Here is a 20,901-nt window from a genome sequence, read left to right as displayed (position 1 = left end):
GGAAATACTGAATTGACAGCAAGGCGATCTGAGTGTATCCCGCCATAACGCTTTCTATGTGCAAAATGGCGCAATAATCATTAATTGTCAATTTCGTCATTAAATAATACACCAAATACAAAATAAATAGCACCATTACATTCCTTGTACAAAACTGGTTATTATGAAGTTATTTTAAAATTTGTAAGTTCAACCGTTTGGTTTCTTATAGCGAACAAAATAAACAAACTTCCTCTTTTTTTATATATATAGACATAAATTCATGCATATGATATTCCACTGCTTTTCTAAATACAGATTGTCTTAACCTTTTGACAGAAGAGTAAGAGTTACGTTGAAAGCGTCACAAATGGTTGGTCTTTATAGATTGGTATTATTTGTGCGAACTAGGATAATCCGATATTACATTTGATCTTTACCATAAGTGTTTGTTTACTGTGACACTCTTTACCTGAGTAAACATACTTATTATCGTTAAGAATGATAAGAAAATGAAGGTGTATGTGTGTGGCCTCTTCAATCTATTCATCTGTCAGACGCACGTGCATGAATTCATACAGGTGGTTTACGATCTGCTGTCTGTTCTTCTGGACATCCTCTTTTCTTTCTCCAGTCACCTCTGTCTTTATTAACTCTATTTTAATACTTATGTTCGATAAAAAAATAAAATAAAACGAAAGAAAACATCGCACAAAATTTCTATGTATTATATAATATTCCTTCAGTTACACCCTCTACTTTTCAGTTTATGTATACATGACTTACGCATCATAAAATCTTGCAAGCAAGATTGAGAGTTATCAGACGGGCCTTCTGGTGGTCGAATTTATAACTCACGAGTTGGTTAAAAAAATACACCGACAGAACATATCCATATGCATGCATGTTTGTTTAAGATAGTGAGATTAGACAGTTAAGTGTAAGATTTGTAGGTCTTAATGACCTCTTTAGTTTTAAAACCAGTCAACGAATTTTATTGAACAAATAATTTTATCAGTAGTAACAAAACCTTGTACACACGCTAACAATTTATCACATGTGACCTCTAGTGAAGTCTTTTATAACAAATAATAGTAATGCAGAATTGTTGGTTGTGATGAAATACTAGTTTATTTGTTGTTAAGCACAAAGCTACACAATGGGCTAACTGTGCTGTGCCCACCACGGTTATCTAAATTCTAAATCCGGTTTTTAGCATTATAAGCCTTTAGACGTGCCCCCCTCCCTCAGTGGCACAGCGGTATGCCTGCGGACTTACAACGCTCATGGTGGGCAGAGCACACATAGCCCTTTGTGTAGCTCTGTGCTTAACCACAAACAAGCAAACAAAGCCTTCAGACGTACCGCTACACCACCAGAGAGAAATAGACTATCCAGGGGAAAATATGAAGCGCGCATTAAATACAAGCTCAATAGAAAATAATTTAAAAGCATTTGAAGCTCCTGATAATCCAGATGATAACTGATGCAAAGTAATATGTGTACTTCACAAACCAACATCAACATTTTACTATTAGTTATAAATAGCGTTGTTTTAAATAATGCAAAACGTTTTTCGAGAAATGCGGGAATCTGATGAACAGAACGGAATCAAGAATTATATTGATAGAACATTTATAAATTACTTATTCTTTTTTTTTGTAGACAGATTTAGGCTAAGATTGTTCACTTTGTTTTAGTGCTTGACTGATAAAAGGCAAAACAGAAAAAAAAAATCTATAAAGTCGTAGAATATCGAGAACAATGTGTCATCGTAATTATTTAATATTCTTCGCATACATCTCGGGCCTGGCATGATCTGATGGTTAGAGCGCCCGACTTGCAATCCTGCGAGTCGTGGGATCGAATCCCTTCCCCGAACATACTCGCCTTTTCAGTTGTGGAGGTATTATAATGTGACAGTCAAAATCCCCTATCGTTGGTGAAGAAAGCAGCCCAAGAGTTGGCGATGAATAATGTTAATTAGCTGACTTCCCTCTATCATTTCAAAAGTAGGGACAGCCAGTCCTCGACTATCTTTACACAAAAACCAACAAATCTCTATCTTTATAGAAAAGGCATAGAAATATGAAGACAAATTATTTGAAAAATACGCACGAAAATGCTACCCATTTATATAGCCCTCAACAGTAAATCTAGAGGACTCTAACGCAAAAAAGAAAAAAAAATACAGGTTTTCATACCCGTGGCGGGCACAGCACAGATAGCCCATTGTATATGGCTCTTTTGCTAAACGACAAACATATATATTTCTTAGTAGTCAATTCATGTTTCTTGAAATTTCTGATGTAGCTTAAATAAAAATACACGTGTTAGGCATACTCATGAACGGACATAACCCTCCTTTTTTAACTTCCACCAAAATTCTGGTTTAACCCTCCTGATGGTTAATCACCCTGTTATGACAAAGACGCTCATGTCGATTTCTGCTTTAGAACTAATTACTCTGATAGCCACGATTACGAACTATTGTAATATGTTTTAATGAAGGGTGGTGAGTGGTGAGGTCTATTTTAGTGACCTAAACACAGTTCCTACATAACAAGCTTCTGTGAAAGATGGTGAGTGGTGAGGTCTATTTTAGTGACCTAAACACAGTTCCTATCATAACAAGCTTTTGTGAAAGATGGTGAGTGGTGAGGTCTATTTTAGTGACCTAAACACAATTCCCATCATAACAAGTTTCTGTGAAAGATGGTGAGTGGTGAGGTCTATTTTAGTGACCTAAACACAGTTCCCATCATAACAAGTTTCTGTGAAAGATGGTGAATGGTGAGGTCCATTTTAGTGACCTAAACGCAGTTCTCATCATAACAAGCTTCTGTGAAAGATGGTGAGTGGTGAGGTCTATTTCAGTGACCTAAACACAGTTCCCATCATACAAGCTTCTGTGAGAGATGGTGAGTGGTGCGGTCTATTTTACTGACCTAAACACAGTTCTCATCATAACACGCTTCTATGAAAGATGGTGAGTGGTTAGGTCTATTTTACTGACCTAAACACAGTTCTCATCATAACACGCTTCTATGAAAGATGGTGAGTGGTTAGGTCTATTTTAGTGACCAAAAACACAAACACACTATTTCAGAGGTGCATGAAAGGACTTTACAGGCATGTGGTGAAATGGGATTTCTGTAGGGCTATAATTCGCAACCATATTATTCACTTTAGGGATGAAAAACGAGTGTTAAGTTAAAATAAGCTTACAATATTCAAATTAGATGGTAGGTCGAACTAAACCAGGTTAAATCCAACTTCAGGTTAGTAATAATAAAACCCTCACTTATTCTTAACTAAGTTACACATTCAGTTGTGCAAAGTTCTACAGTAACGTTACGTTCAGGTAATATTTGTTGAGCTATACTGAATAAGTTACCAGGTTTAAATGGTTCACGTGAGCAGGTATATGTATATGCAAATCGTGTATAAAGATTTGCGTGCTTTGGTGTTAAGCAAAGCTACACAATGAGCTATCTGTGTTGTGCCTACCACGGGTATCGAAACCCGGTTTTTAGCGTTTCTAAAGACTTAGATAAACAGACAAACTTCCCTCCATGTGTGTGGTGTACAACATTTGTTTTGAGTCATGTGCACAAAGTTTAACTTAAGCGCAATGCATTTTTAAAGGTTTAGGAAATAACAATTAGTTTTTTTTGTAACCTTAACTTATCTACACATTCAGTACATCTCACATTAATTATTCAAAACATACAACAAATTCATATAAATCACCATAAAGTAGGTACAATCAGTAAAAGGAATGTAAATCTTTCTCACCATTACATCTCAGTAAACCAATAAACCCGGAACTTGACAAAGAAAAACTGTAACCACAAGGGAACAACACTGTTGCGCGTATTATAAATGACGACTGATTAGAAGAAAACACTTTCCATGCCACTGAAGAAAGATTTCGTGGAATGACTCATGAGTTTCCACCAGAGATTTATCTCTTGTTGAGCTCGCCTCGCAATGGATGTTGCTGCTTAAATTTATACATCATGTAAGCAAAGCATAGGATGTACTCTGCAGAATCATCAGACTATGATTTGTTTTTCCTTTACAACTTTCCAATTACTTTCCTTTGTTTTTCATTCGATTGATATGAGCCACTGTGATGATCAGAAGCACTTTATTTGGTACTATACTTCAATCAGTTAGGCCTAATACCACATAAAACCGTTTCGGCTCTGACAAATACTACTTGTTTTATTTGGAAAAGATACAGCTTTAAGTGAGTGATTTTTGCGATATACTTGATCTTAAGGCATCTAATGAGAAGCGAGCGACCTTCACTAAGAGCAAATTAAAGTATAGCTACAGTAGAAGGCTTTTCTCCGGATCCTTGGAAATTCTGTTATCGTTGATCGTTAGTTCTTTTCTAATTAATGTCATCGATTTTATTCTTTTAGCGCAAACTATGTTTTTTTTTCCGTTACGCGTTTTTTTATATTGTTTCGTTTATTTTTTACCACATTATATGTATGAGTGCTTAGTGTAAGTTGTTCTACTTGTTTTTCCTTCTATTGGAGAGCTACTCAAAGGCCGTTGAATTGAGACTGTTTTTAAGTACAATGGATTATTTGTGCTGTGTCCACCACGGGTATCGAAACCCGGTTTTTAGCGTTACAAGTTTTGAGACTTATCGCTGAACCACTGAGGGAGGGGCTGACAGGAGCATAATATATGAAATGTAAATAACTATCCTTCTTACGACCAGAAAAGTAAGTATTTTGGGAAATCAAAAGAACAAAGTCCGTTATGTTATATAACTTGAACAAAGACTACAGTCCGTTATATTATATAATTAGAACAAGGACTACAGTGCGTTATATTATATAATTAGAACAAGGACTACAGTGCTTTATATTATATAATTAGAACAAGGACTACAGTCTGTTATATTATATAACTAGAACAAAGAATACAGTCTGTTATATTATATAACTAGAACAAAGAATACAGTCGGTTATATTGTATAACTAGAACAAAGAATACAGTCCGCTATATTATATAACTAGAACAAAGAATACAGTCCGTTATATTATATAACTAGAACAAAGAATACAGTCCGTTATATTATATAATTAGAACAAAGACTACAGTCCGTTATATTATATAGCTAAAACAAAGAATACAGTCCGTTATATTATATAATTAGAACAAGGACTAGAGTGCGTTATATTATATAATTAGAACAAATAATACAGTCCGTTATATAATATAACTAGAACAAAGAATACAGTCCATTATATTATATAATTAGAACAAGGACTGCAGTGCGTTATATTACATAATTAGAACAAAGACTACAGTCCGTTATATTATATAACTAGAATAAGGACTACAGTCCGTTATATTATATAACTAGAACAAAGAATACAGTCCGCTATATTATATAACTAGAATAAGGACTACAGTCCGTTATATTATATAACTAGAACAAGGACTACAGTCCGTTATATTATATAACTAGAACAAAGAATACAGTCCGCTATATTATATAATTAGAACAAGGACTACAGTTCGTTATATTATATAATTAGAACAAAGAATACAGTCCGTTATATAATTAGAACAAAGACTACAGTCCGTTATATTATATAACTAGAACAAAGAATACAGTCCGTTATATAATTATAACAAAGAATACAGTCCGTTATATAATTAGAACAAAGACTACAGTCCGTTACATTATATAACTAGAACACACACAAACGTCTCAACGGGAAACCAGACCTGGTATATAGTTTGTTCCCTTACATCAACTAGAAAACTGACGGTTTTGGGATATAAATATTACATTCCAAGGTTACAAACATTTTTCATAAACATAAGAAGTAGAATATGTAGCAACTGGCTATAACGTATGTTGCGGTTCTTGGCATTTCACATGTGGCCTGGCAAATACTTTAGCGAATCTAGTTGAAAAACTAGGTCTCTAATTTAAGAAAAGCCGCGGAGAGGCATACTTTAAAACTTACAAACAACGTATGCCTTCTGACTACTAAAGAAAACAGCAACTTCAAAATGTAACAGCAGGGAAGTGGGGTAGAGCGATATTCCTATAAAACATTTTATGGTCTTTTGCAACAGTTTTATGTTTGCAATATTTAAGAAAATAAATAACTAAATTACCAAAAGTTACACTATTTAATATAAGCACACGTAAGATGACCGAAGCTGTCCAATGTTCAACACGACTACGTTATGTTGGCACTGTTACACGACTGTTTTGACATAATGAAAACTTGGACGCCTTCAAGTTGTCTCATTTGTTATATTTAGGAAAATTCTTGTGAAATGTGCTTAGGTCAACTGACATAAGCTGCAGGATTAATGGACAAAATTCCATTACAGAGTTCATTGTTCGTGTTATGTTCGTGTTTTTTTGTTTGTTTTTGCTATAGTGTGTACTCCTTTTACAAGCTGGCGAAGCATGATTATAATTAATTATACTTGTTGTAACAAGTGGATTATATAAATAGTGTTTTTTTATCCCATTCAGCCTTAAGAGCTCTGAATTGAGCGAGACTCGTCGTCAGTAATGGATATAGCGAATATAGTGTGGTTGGAATACTATTACGGTGTTTCAGTACGGTTCATAAACTTTAATTTCTTGCCTTAACAGTCTTGATCTTGCTTCTAGTTCAATATCTGAACCTGCAATCAAAGCATAGTTTTGTAGTATAAACTTATCAGATTTAACTCTGCTTTCAGCTCAATATCTGAACCTATAATGAAAACAGAGTTTTGTAGTTTTAACTTATCACTGCTTCTTGTTGAATATTTGAATACATGGTTCCAGTAGTTCTGTAATAGTTTCTTAGAATAACAATATTGACCCTACTTCTTGTTAAAGTTATTTCAACCTTTGATCCCAGTAACGTTTTGTAGTTTTATCATCTCTCTCAATAATATTGAGCCTACCTACTCCTAGTTCTGTAGGTTAATATTAGTTACTATCAACTCTGGTCCAGTACAACTTGACAAGATCTTTATAATAACAACACTTTATCATTATACTTAAGCCATAAGCAAAGGTGTGTGTTTGATAGTTACGTTGTTTTATTCATACACTTTATTGTTTGGTTATTAGAGAACTTTGGTTGTTTTTTTAAGTATCTCATTTTTTGAGCTTATGTTGTAGTAATTTTTCTTTAGAGTGACCTATGAAATGGAATATGTCATGCCTGTACCAAATTCAACTTTGCCGTTTTATGAGTAATGTAGTTTTAAATCAAATAAGACATTAGTAACTCCATCGAATATAATACTTTCATCACTTTTTATACTTTAACAACTTAAGTTAAAGTAATTAGCTATATGTCATCAAAAAAGAGGTTGAAATTTGAATTTAAAAATAAAACTGTGATAGAGCTCTAGATTTCGGAGCTAGCGAAACGGATTCGAATACGTGCATTACCACGTCTTGCACTTTAAACTGTGTGTGCGTCATAAGAGTGATATCCAATTCTTTAGCGAGGATAGTGGGTGCTACTGACTGGCTATCTTTCCTCTGGTCAGTAGTTCAAAATTAGGGACGGTGGTAGATTGCCATAGTAACTTTGCCAAAGTGTATGAAACATAAATAAAACAAAAACAAAAAACAACTTCGGGAGCTAAAGTTACTGACGTCACACGGTTTGAGATTCACCTCAATGTGTTAAGAAATTGATATCTGGGAAAAAAATAGTGTGTAAATATATCTGTAAGATATAATGGTGAAACAATAAGAATTTATTTTCTTGTTAGTTAGAATACTTTTAATAAAGGTGCTTAACAAAACGTACATTTGAACTTTGCCTAATGCGGTATACTTGATTAAAATGATGGTTTCCTTCTGGAAACTTTGCTTTAGAATTGGGTACTGTCTACGAAAGTCGGTGTCATTTGGTCATTTTTATCTTAAGTTCAGTGTAATTGCAGGTGGTTTGAGATTCTTAGAAAAAATGTGTTTCAGAAAGCGACTAAGTCCATATGAACTCCTATCTGTCAGGGTGCTCGATTCGCAATCTGTTGGTCGTGGGTGTTATAATGGTGTTGACCCAACTTTTCGTTGACAAAGAGTAACTCATGAGTTGGCAGTGTGTGGTGTTGACTAGCTACCTTCCCTCCAATTTATAATTTTTAAATTAGGGACGACCAGAGCAAATAGCCCTCGAGTAGCTTTGCGCGAAATTCAACAAAACAAACAAACCCCTGTCAGTAATTATAAATTTAAACAATTTCTAAATATATTGTGAAACTGGGATAAATGTGTTCTACTTATCCAGATATAAATAAAAGCAGGTAGTAACGGACGTTTCTTTTTTATAGGTGGTTTATATTGGATGACTTACTGAGAGAACAGTTTAAAATGTCTTAGCAAGTATTACTGAAACTGGAGAAGCCTTTTTAATTGTTGGTGAGTTTTGAAAACAATGCCACTATTTTTTATCAGCGCTTGACTGTGTGTTTTACTCATAACCATTTCATTGCTGGAATCGAGACATTTTATTGCCGACAGAGAATTGTAATCTGATGGTATAAAACTGTTTCTTGCTTTAAACTGGACTACTGCGTGTTTTTTGTTGAAAAATACGATGTCTGGCGACAGTATATGTCATTTTTAAACAGTTCGTGGACTTAAGAAAACGGTAGTTTGAAATGAGCTACGTTGTTTTCTTTCTTTTTTTTTTGACTTTCACTTGATTACACAGCTGACCATGTAATGTAAACCGGTGAAATGATCAGATTTAAACTATGGTAGAGATGGCTTAAAATCTGGATCCGCCAGAAACATATATATATGAATATAAGAATGCGTTTGAAAAGAATATGTTTCCTAGGTGATCACGTGTCTCCTATAAAATGGAGATAGTTTAGCAAGTGTACTTTAACTCATAAAACAGAATCTTATAGTTGAAGTTATATCTTCAAAAAGGGACAATTAAAAGAGAAAGAAAAAAGAGAAGAGGGCTCACATAATGACCTCTTCGTTTTTCTAAATGTGACTTGCACCTAACGTTTATTTGCTTCCTAATATATTGAGCTTCCAGTGGTTCAGCGGTAACTCTCTACAAATCGAGTTTCATTGCCCATAGTGGGTGCAGCGCAAATAGTCCGTTGTGTAGATTTGTGCTTAATAACAAACAAACGCAAAAACTTGTATATAACAAAACCATATCTATCTAATAAAAAGGCAGGATAGAGTTTGTCACAAATAAATATAAATCTATAAATTTCAAACCAAGTTTAGACTTATCGGCGAGACTATGTCTACCAGCAATATAAAAGAAGAAGGAACTTATATGGTGGGTGGTATAGGGTTCTGCTGACTGGCTGCCTTCTCTCTGGTCAGTTGTTCAAAGCCAGGGAGGAAATTTTGTTTGTTCGCTGTTAAACGTTAAATACAAAGCTACACAATGAGTTATCTGTGCTCTGCGTATCACAGGTATCGAAACCAGGTTTTTAGCGTTATAAACCACCAAATTTACCGCTGAGCCTCTGGGGACGTGGCATGACGAGAGCAAACAAAAAATAACTATAAAAGTAGGTCTTGTGTCTCAGAAGATCAGAGGTAGGTGTGGATAAAATGCGTACATAACAATATTGTTTGTTTCTATGTATCAGAACAAACCACTGTGAATTTGTATGGATCTATATAACTGATTGTAGGAAGCAACAGATAAAGACTAAAGATTATTAGAGGGTTTTCTCCGATCGTACCTGTTCAATGGGTTATTTTCTCTGTATCTACATTATAAACAGCTAGAGGCAGGTTAAATTTTTACTGCACAGAGTAATTGTAGGACAATTTCAACTAGTTTAGGATCAGGTCTCTCTATAAATAAGGAAACAGCGTTTAATCTCAGTAATGTGTCTTCCAACAATCTATAAAACTTTAATCTTTAATCTATCAACATTAAAACCAAGATAAGTTTTATTCCCTAATTTGGCAATTTTAAACTACAAAACTATGTTAATTTCAGCTAAATATAACAGCTCAAAACTACAGAGCTATTGGGGCTGGAGTCCCTTTTATTTTTCAGCTCTCCAGATGGCACAACGGCAAGCTTAAAGGTTTATAGCTCTAAAATTCAGGTTTCGATCCTGAATTGCCATAGCACAGCTAGCCCATTCTTCAGCTTTACACTTAACAATATATTTCGCAGGGCAAGCGGTCATTCCAAATTAAATTTTTAACATGGTTTCTTGAAGTAACAAGATAAGTCTAATGAAACCTATAGATCCGTGGTTTTTGTGTTGTTTGGCGAAAGATGTGAAATATAAAGTTTTGTTTGTACAAGGAACTGAGAGTGTGCAAATGTTGAATAAACATTACAGGAAGCATATTCTTCTAGGTGGCACCACTAGATATTCGCACGTGCTGAGAAGATGGAAGCCAGGTGTGTGACGTGCACGACTTTCGTTCACGCACACATAAGAAATGTGCGTGAGACTGTAGACCCCCCATACAATTTCCAAGGATATAGTTTCACAATATTTGTATTTACTTTTATGTTATGATATCTCTAATCTCACCCACGCCTATACCATTTAAGCGTTGACTCTTCTACGTGTAGTAGTGATTGCTCAGGAGAGTTTGATTGTGGTTTCAGGTTGTTACACTATAGTGTTCTATTAGAAGCTCTCTTTCTATATTTAGTGACGTAAAACAATGTAATTTCCGTGGTATATATCGTTCACAGACGTATATAGTCAATTGAATTGCAGATATTTATAAAAGAATGACCTGAAATATTAGCGATAATGTCGTACGTGACCTCTTCACGACGAGATTACTTAAATGTTTCAACTTATTTTCTCACTGTTATATTTTTGTTTCTGTTTAGTTCAACACGCAGCACCAGGGTTGTGTTAGGTGTGTCAACAGGGCAGTCTGTAGGAAAGGTGAGTGTCATCGTTGATTTTTTCGAAACCCCAAAAATGTTACTTTCCTGTATTGCTTCCTAGATTTAATATTGAATTATTTTTATTTGTGTAGTTAATGATTAAAATTGATAGATAGATTTTCCAATCGTATCTGTGAACCGTTTCGTAGAAAAAAAGAATTTATAAAGAAGCCTGAAAAGTTATAACCTATTTCAGACTTTTTTATTTAGCTTATATGAATATATATGTATATATATATATATATATATTCAAAGCAATGGTCTAATTTAGATGGCATCAACTTGTGTTTACTTTTTTACTACCCATAGTTCTGAGCTGTTGTAAGTTTGACACACCCCTTATCATATAATGCAGTATAATTACTTTATGATTTTAGTTCGAAATGTCAGATACCCGATTCATAAGAATGTGTAAAAATAGAGAAACAAGTAACATACTCATATTGTTTAAAGCTGGAAAGAATGATTTCGTTGTGAGATAAATTAACAGTAAGCAACTCTTGCTTGTCTCAACAATTCCTTTAAACCTATTCATTACGTATAGAGATTACGTCAGATTTGATGCACAGTATCTTCTACAGATAGATGAGTTTACCTACACGAGCTTAGTTCTGAGAATGGTTTATTTGACTAAACAAAAATGTTATTATATCTAAAGAAGGAAATTAATTGTAAAAATTAAATATTTCTAAAATATTTTATTTATTGTTTTCGTGGAATTCTGGGAAAAGACCTTGACTTACAACTTAACGTATAGACACACACACACACACACACACACAAGTTTGTTAATCGCACAGAAACATAACACGTTCTTATTTCGCCGGTTTTGTCTCTCAAAAAGCTTCAAACAGCGGCTTGCGCATCTCTGTGACGTCAAGAGCTTATCGTGTATACACGAATCACAAACGTTACTACTAAGCACTTATGTTCCTGCACTTTGACACGGCTACAGAAATGGATCCTAACCGTATTTGTGGCTAAAGAAAGTGGTAATGCATAAAATATTTTAACTGTTTTAAATCTATCTGTCCACGCTGGTCAACTACTGGAATAATACCGAAAGTAATAAACTATGTTCCAAGTCTTCACTAATCACTCTTGACCAATAAAGATTGGGCATGTCACCAATCTAAACAAACAGCATGGAAAATGTATAGTGAAATCGTCAACTGATTATTCCTGACGTAGCATATTCAACGAGTAGCATAACATTTAATCAATAATCCATACGTAATTTAAAAGCTGTAATGTAGAATAATGTCCAATGTTTTTAATATATTGTTCTACTATTAAAAGCAATGTTGAAATGTAGTTAATGTATAATATAACTGGTTATTGTAGTTAAATAATTTCCAAAATGTTATCAATATTCTGAAGAAATTTTCATAATATATTGCCATAAGTTTATCGGTGAATTTAAAAATGCACTTAACATTCCTCGAACTTGAGTTGTATGTTATAAATCCCTTTAAATGTTTAGCAAGAAACATAATTTAATTCTTATGTGCTATATGTATAAGTTCATAACAGAAAAAAAACAATACAATATATAGTAATTGTGTTGACGATATGAGAAACTAGAGATCACGCACTTTTCATCTTAGTTTCCTTACAGTACATTTCATTTCCTTCATGGTAACAGTTCGATAAAATTTAGGGGTGTTGTTACGAGTCACGTTGTATACAGGTACTCTAATATTATAAGCTGTTTAGAAATGTTATCTATGTAGATCATCCTAGAGAAGACCAAACAAAGTGAAATTACAAAGTGCAATTGGTGAGGACTATATACGGAATGAAGAACTTTCCATCTGAATCTCTTAATCAGTGACGTTGTGTGACGGACAGTGTGGGACTTGACATTATAATATTGCTGGCAAATGTAAAATATTTTAACGCTGAATTGTTCATTACATACATCATGAGAAAACTTGATCAGTGCCACATATACACAGCCTTGCCACCTTTCTTCATTAAGTATATGATTACATTATACTCTTCATCACAATGTTACTCGCATTTGACATTTTGTAATTGTATTGCACGCCATCTAACATGGAAACACATAACGTATTATGCTTCTAGAAGCGGGAGGATATTTGGTTGTTTAATATAATGCAGTTTACGCATTTAGTTTGTTTGTAGTTATGCACAAAGCTACACAATGGGCTATCTGTGCTCTGCCCACCACGGGTATTGAAACTCGGTTTCTAGCGTTGTAAGTCTGCAGACATACCGCTGTGCCACTGGGGGGCACACATTTAGTAATCTTGGATAAGAATATTTGCATAAGTAGCAAATAAATTTGAGAAGCTCACAAATAATCAAGATTTTGAGGATTCGGTTGACATGAACGAACTGAGAATTGTATGTGACGAATGGACTAGACCCCACCAGATGTATAACAAAAACAAAATTGTTATTACACACTCAACATCATCTAGCAAGATGTTAAAAAATGCTAGGTATTATCATATAAAATTAAAGTGAAATGTACTAACTAATTTAATGGAAACTGAGATAACTGAATTCACTGCTTGAATATAAAGAAAAAAAACTGTCAAAATATACACACTGGCCTGACTAGAGTTTCTAGAAAAACGTATTCATTGGTGAGGGGGCCAAAGGCCAATTCCGGAGAAAAACAAAAGCAGGTTCCACACTAATGAAACCACGGAATTCTAAGTAAAACTTGTTAACCCTCATAGAAAGAGAACGAAAATAAGGACGAAATGGAAAACACAGTTCTAGTAATAATAAGATACTACTATATCTTGAGAAATAGAGGCACTAAGAATTTAAACGTTTAGGCTGTACATCTATATTAAGATGTTATCGGATTGTGGAGTTATGATACGACGGTGACACACTGATATTCAGTGAATGAGAAAGAAAAGTCCGTTTTTTTCTGAACAATCTTTATATGTTCGCAGTGATACAAATACCCGTTTGCAAAATTGTGTAAATAACTGGATTTTTTAGGAATATCAACATATTATCTGTAGTTGTTAGCTATGCAATTAGTAAGCACCGTTTCCATTTCTTCCATGATAAAAACCGTTTTGCTGAATTTTCAAGCTTGTTACCGAGAAAAGTTGAGTAATATTAGCAATCAAAATAATGAATGAGATTATTTTTATACAGTGTGGTAAATCAAACTTCTGTGTGCGTTTAGCTTTGACGTTGTTCTTGAGGTGTTTGAATGACTATTGTATGCTGTTTTAACAATCCAATATTCTTAAAAGAGGGTAAAAAATATTAACACATTGTTGGAAACGTTAAAACATAATTCAGTAAAGACATTCAAAATATCGTAAGAGGAAGTTAGTATTTATTTCTTTATTTCTGTTAGAGAAACATTTTAGAGCAGATAATGTAAAGAAAGTATCAGTCCTTCAATGCTTCATATATCAGTGCTAGGTTTCTTTTACCTGCTGTTTGTTTATTTGTTGTGAAGCTACACAATGGACTCTCTGTGCTGTGCCCATCAGTATTGATACCCAGTTTTTAACGGTATGAGTCCTCAGATTTACTGTTGAGCCACTGGGGAACAATTAATCATCTTCGAAATGAACATTTTTACATCTTCCACGCATACAGATAATTTGAGAGTGGGTTATTAAATGTTATTTATTTTTATTTGAGAATACACATATCCAGATGTTTCCAATATATTTGAAAACAGAATAATGTAATATGTTTTCTTGGTATTTTACTGTTGAAAACTTTTATGTAAAAACTGTATTTAAAACATTAACTAGATTACCCTGTGTACTTGTTTGTATAAGAGTGGGCAACTGAATAGAAGACTAAACATTAAATTGGAGCTTAATTCTCCTGAAATTTACTTGGCTAAACATGCTTATGTATGTTTTAATGTAGAAAAATTGTTCACAAGATAAACTAATTATAAAGATTATTTCTGTTTTAGCTCAAAACCACACAATGGCTATATGAGGTCTGTCCCCCCAAGGGAAATTGAACGCCGGATTTTAGCGTTGAAAGTTAGTAAACAAATACTAGTTATATAAATCCCACTTCCTTTCTGCAAAAAAAAAAAAAATAGAAAATATGCTTCTCATTGGGGCTCTTAGATTTGAAAAACTTTGTGCTTGAATCTCTATTTTACTTGTTTCTAAAATTATAAGTTATTTAATGTTTTTCCAAAGCGATTTTCACTTAAAAGTTTATGAAAATATATATATAGTTTGTTTATTTTTCAGACGGGGATTCATTTACTTTTTATTATACATTTTAACAATCATGTGCATTCGTGATTTTATCGTTTTTTATTCTCCCCATTAGCCCTAAAATAAAGTTGATTGTTGTAATAACTGCTGGAAGCACGTGTAATGAATGTTTTATTGAGAATATTTTATTTCAGTGCTTTTCGTATTATAAAAACTCAATTATACCTTATCAAAACTTTGAATTTTGAAGACAGCTATCGCTAACGTAATTGAATTATTTTGAGGAAATGTCCAATTTATTAAATGATGCTTTTCAACCACTTCGTTTCAGAAATATCTAGGTCGAATTTTTATCACAATTAACGCACGTCAACTTTCATTCTAGACAAAATTGTTAAAAGGTTTTACACAGTATTTTTATATTCTTTCCGAATGAATTTGGGTATGAAAAGTTAACTCAAACGGAAGACATTATAAACAGCAAGTTCCTCCTACTGTCCTCCTTTTAGCTCACATGCTGTAATTAAAACATATTTCAATAAATTGTTTGTTTTTTGCTTTGCCGCATTGTGTAAGTATGGCATAATCAGCTAGTTTAAATTCTGCACTGTCATGTTGTTTCATCATCCGAAATAAACTTTGTATCTCAAGAGTTGTTTTACATATCCTATGTATGTATACAGTGATGGCTTGAGTTTGAAAAATAATTAGATCTTTTTTTATCAGCGTTATTGTTTTTATGCATGTTACAGAAACTTTCAAAATAAACATATTCGTACGTTGTTATAGAATTTAATTTATTTACTTTCAATTGTACATATATTTATAGGTTTATTCTCGTTTGTTCATCTTTAGTGAAAAGTAAAGGCACGCAACTAACATTCAATAAAAATATAATTTATACAGTATTATTGAAATCAACTCAGTAAGAGTACACTCTTTTACAGGTAGGAGTTCAAATGTCAACAGACACATTTTCTTCATAAAGACTAGATAAAAGCAGCTAGTCAATACCATCCCCGCCAACTCTTAGGTTACTCTTTTACAAATGAAAAGTGGGATTGACCTTCACATTATAACACCCCCAAGGCTAAAAGGGCGAGTATATTCGATGATGGGATTCAAACCCGCGACTCAAAATTAGTCTGCCCCTGAAAAAGAAAGGTCCACCTTTCGAAAGTGCTCGAATTATACGGTTTTTATCGTTTTATATTATCACTTCTTGAACCTATGTGTTTTTCTGACATCATGAGCTCAAAATTAGGAAAAATGGATACTGAACAACAGCACAATCTAGGGGAGGAAATATAAATTATTTTTGAAAATGTTTCCTAAAACAGAAGAACGGAATGGAGCTTAATCAGAATTAAGAGGCAGTTTTGATAGATACAAGGGACCAACCCTTATATTTAGAAATTCTCTATCTAGTGAGTAAGAAGAGATATACACATCCCCAATGATTCCTCTCAAAAGAACAGGAAGAGTATAATCCTTAGGGTTTTGGAAAAATCTTCAAGAATAGGCTAGAATCTTACACTTTAAAACATTATTTTTTTTTAGAAGTTATAGAGGATGATTTATTCAAATATTTGGTGAATAGTTCTAAAGAAGTATTAATGATCTAATGGTTAGATACTTTGGAGGGCCATGAGATGTATGATCCTTTGGCATTATAGATAACTTCCTAAAGAGAAAGGTGTAAACATTACATAAATCCAGAGGTTGGGAGAAGGACTATGACACAGTTTGAAAGACATTGTACGGAATAAAAAGTGGTAATGTATTATGAATATGATTTTCTGAGCAAAGTTTCTGTTGCTCTCCCCTTCACAATTAAAATAATTTTCGCAAGTGATAACAGCAAAATCAATATTTTTTTTATCTGTATGTAATATTTTTTAAATGAAAAAAAAAAATAGCTTCTAAGAAGTGAGTAAATGAGAGAGTAAAAAAAAACTTTGAAACCAAAGTGAGAGTTTTGTTAGATTATCGTCGTCTCCAACTCTTCTGTTTCTTCCTTCGTTATTTTTGGGATCTCTGGCCAAAAGTCTCCCCTCCCTCCCAGCCAACAGTACGCTCCCACCCATATGCTTTAGGAGATACCTTTTATAGAATGGTGATTCTTGTGAAAGGTGTGATTTGTACATATTGAAAGAAAGACCTCCACCTTCATTTGGGTGAAAGTACGGTATGTTATATTGTAAATCACCTTTTGCTGAATTGAAAGGCTAAAATACTGATTTAGAACAAATAGTTCTGTCTATAAACGTATTCAAGTCTTGAAGAATTAAGACATTTTCGATCTGAATTTATATCTTACATGCGATAGTGCGGACTTGTACAAGAGCTCATATAATGATTAAAGGAAGTACCCTGCTATGTAAAATGAAAACTTGTTTGTTGTCGGATATGCAGGGTGTGATATCTATGGTTACAACATTTCATCAGGTTAACCTGGCACATCAGGTACAACAATTACCTGATGATACCAGGTTACCTTGGTAATACGTTGCAGCCATAGGTGTTATACTCTGTATATCTGACAATAAACGACTTTTAAATGTTTAGTACTGTTAAATAATTTTAATAACTGAAAACATTTTAAAAATATGTTTTATTTTTCTATTTTGGAAATCAAAAGCTTATTTATTTGACCACACCCCAGTGGAACAACGGTAAGCCTGAAGGCTTACAACGCTATAAAATCCGGGCTTTGATACCCTTGGTGGGCACAATACAAATAGCCCATTGTGTAGCTTTGTGCTTAACTGCAAACAAACAAACAAATATTTTGTTGAACTACAGTATACATATGAAATTAAATTAAAGGAATAAACAAATGACAGAAGAATAAGTGCTACCGAAGATATTAAAATAATATACAATTGTATTTAACACATCTGGATAATGAATTAAATCTGTCAAATAATATACAATTATATTTAACACACCTGGATAATGAATTAAATTTGTCAAATAATATACAATTATATTTAACACACCTGGATAATGAATTAAATTTGTCAAATAATATACAATTGTATTTAACACACCTGGATAATGAATTAAATCTCTCAAATAATATACAATTATATTTAACACACCTGAATAATGAATTAAATCTGTCAAATAATATACAATTATATTTAACACACCTGGATAATGAATTAAATTTGTCAAATAATATACAATTGTATTTAACACACCTGGATAATGAATTAAATCTGTCAAATAATATACAATTATATTTAACACACCTGGATAATGAATTAAATCTGTCAAATAATATTCAATTATATTTAACACACCCGGATAATGAATTAAATTTGTCAAATAATATACAATTGTATTTAACACACCCGGATAATGAATTAAAATTTTCAAATAATATACAATTGTATTTAACACACCTGGATAATTAATTAAATCTGTCAAATAATATACAGTTATATTTAACACACCTGGATAATGAATTAAATCTGTCGTTTTCAAATGCTTCCCCTCAGGGATATCTACCAGGAAGGAAGTGGGGTGAGTGTTAGAAAGGGGCACAGTTTAAGACCAGCTGTAGCATATTCTGTATCATTTAATACTATATATTTCACCAGCTGGTCGAAAACACATGGGAAAAATAACACTATAACGATCTAACGTTGTCACTATATCCAGAAGGTGGCGCGTGACAAATACAGTTAGACAAGCTCCCGTATTTAAGTTAAGCACTAAGCAGTAACTTACAGCTGTTCACAGCAAAGAGTAAGCTGTGCTTGTATATGTTTCAATTTCATTTCTTGTGACGATCTCGCACAACGTATTTAGTTTTTTCGTACTAGAAATGATTAACACTTCCTGTATTGTGTTCTAGAGGTCTTCACTACTGTCTGTTGTTAAAATTAGAAAAGAGAGATCTCGTGTTGTGGATGTCTTCACCACTTTCTCTTGTTCAGACTAACAAAGACAGATCTATTGTGCTTTTTCTACCAGTCTTCACTACTGTCTCTTGTTAAGATTAGCAAAGAAATATCTATTGTGTTGTAAAGGTCTTCACCACTGTATCTTGTTAATATTAGCAAAGAAAATATATCTTGTGTTGTAAAGGTCTTCACTACTGTCTCTTGTTAATATTAGCAACGAAATATCTTTTGTGTTGTAAAGGTCTTCACCACTGTATATTGTTAATATTAGCAAAGAAAATATATCTTGTGTTGTAAAGGTCTTCACTACTGTCTTTTGTTAATATTAGCAGAGAAAATATATCTTGTGTTGTAAAGGTCTTCACTGCTGTCTCTTGTTAATATTAGCAAAGAAAATATATCTTGTGTTGTAAAGGTCTTCATCATTGTATCTTGTTAATATTAGCAGAGAAATATCCTCTTCACTACTGTCTTTTGTTAATATTAGCAGAGAAAATATATCTTGTGTTGTAAAGGTCTTCACTACTGTATCTTGTTAATATTAGCAAAGAAATATCTCTTGTATTGTAAAGGTCTTCACTATTGTATCTTGTTAATATTAGCAAAGAAAATATATCTTGTGTTTTAAAGGTCTTCACTGCTGTATCTTGTTAATATTAGCAAAGAAATATATCTTGTGTTGTAAAGGTCTTCACTACTGTATCTTGTTAATATTAGCAAAGAAATATATCTTGTGTTGTAAAGATCTTCACCATTGTATCTTGTTAATATTAGCAAAGAAATATATTTTGTGCTCTTGAAGTCTTCACTATTGTCTTTGGTTAAGATTTATTTGTTGATTAATCCTGATATTTTACTGTAAGAAAAGTTTCAACAGCTTAACATTAATTATACTTGAATTAGTTAAATGTTTCTTTTGTTATTATCTCTTACATAATAAGTACATATATGAACACTTTAGCTTCATTTATAACGAAAATAGAGTATTACTAACAACAACATGATGTACTTATTATAAGACTTGTTAAAAATATTTATTATGCAACTAACAAAGTTATATACTGATATGTTTGATTAGAAGATTACGTTTATTTATTTATTTTCCAAAGTGTTTGTTCTAAATTTTTGTCTTTTGTACCGACTGTGTAGCGTTAGATGCCAAGGTAATTATGATTACTTTTTTCTTATAGCATAAAATACTAAGAAACTTAGAATAACATCATAGCTAAGGGAATAACGTCCAAGGACAAAATGTGTATTGAATATAATGCGCTGTATATAGGTATATATATTGTTACGACAGCGGGGGTCACGTGATGCTAGTAACACGTCATATTCTCGAAGGTTCGTGAATGCTGGAGTGTTTACTAGATATGCGATATTCATGTATATAAGACCGCCAAGAACTGACGGCAACAATGTAATTGAATTGCAAACAGAGATAGAGACGACAACTGAGTCAAGCGCGTGAACCGTTCGTTCGTTGTGAATTATAGCGTTTGTTTAAATTATAACGTGACTGTGGAAATTAAGTGAATTTCAAAGTTGTATTGAGAAAGAATAAACTAGTTTTATTTAAGACAGGACTTGTATCGCTAAAGTTTCTTCGAAAATAATTTTTACGGAAAATTAACTAACGACCAGAGACGTAACAATATGTTAAAATAGATTATTAATAATTATGATTATGGTTATCATCCACACTTAGTATGTAAATTTTAGCTACCGCCCAACCACTCGGTTCAACGTACCTTTTCCAAAAAAAGTGAAGATTTAATAATTCGAAAGTTAAAAAAGTATGTGACAACGTTTTTTCTATGAGGTGCACACACACACACACACACACACACATATATATATATATATATATATTCTGTAGGTTCTTTCTTAGCTTAC

The 20,901-nt window shown here is 33.0% G+C and overlaps 1 long non-coding RNA gene across 2 annotated transcripts in view; it reads left to right on the top strand.

Annotated features, from left to right (window-relative positions):
• The window catches only part of LOC111085166, a 56,315-nt gene that overhangs the window by 20,433 nt on the left and 14,981 nt on the right, over positions 1-20,901 (top strand). Inside the window, exons 2-3 of one of the 2 annotated variants that reach the window (XR_002610003.1) lie at positions 10,839-10,896; positions 14,833-14,905. This is a non-coding gene — a long non-coding RNA (uncharacterized LOC111085166). Of the gene's footprint in view, positions 1-10,838; positions 10,897-14,832; positions 14,906-20,901 lie in introns of those variants that run through there. The other variant, XR_002610004.1, reaches the window with a different exon arrangement.

This window comes from Limulus polyphemus, unplaced genomic scaffold, assembly GCF_000517525.1.
Source record: "Limulus polyphemus unplaced genomic scaffold, Limulus_polyphemus-2.1.2 Scaffold259, whole genome shotgun sequence".
In the NCBI taxonomy this organism is placed as follows: Eukaryota; Metazoa; Arthropoda; class Merostomata; order Xiphosura; family Limulidae; genus Limulus; species Limulus polyphemus.
The sequence above is the reverse complement of the archived record's forward strand: the minus strand, read 5'-3'. Positions and strand labels throughout refer to the sequence as shown.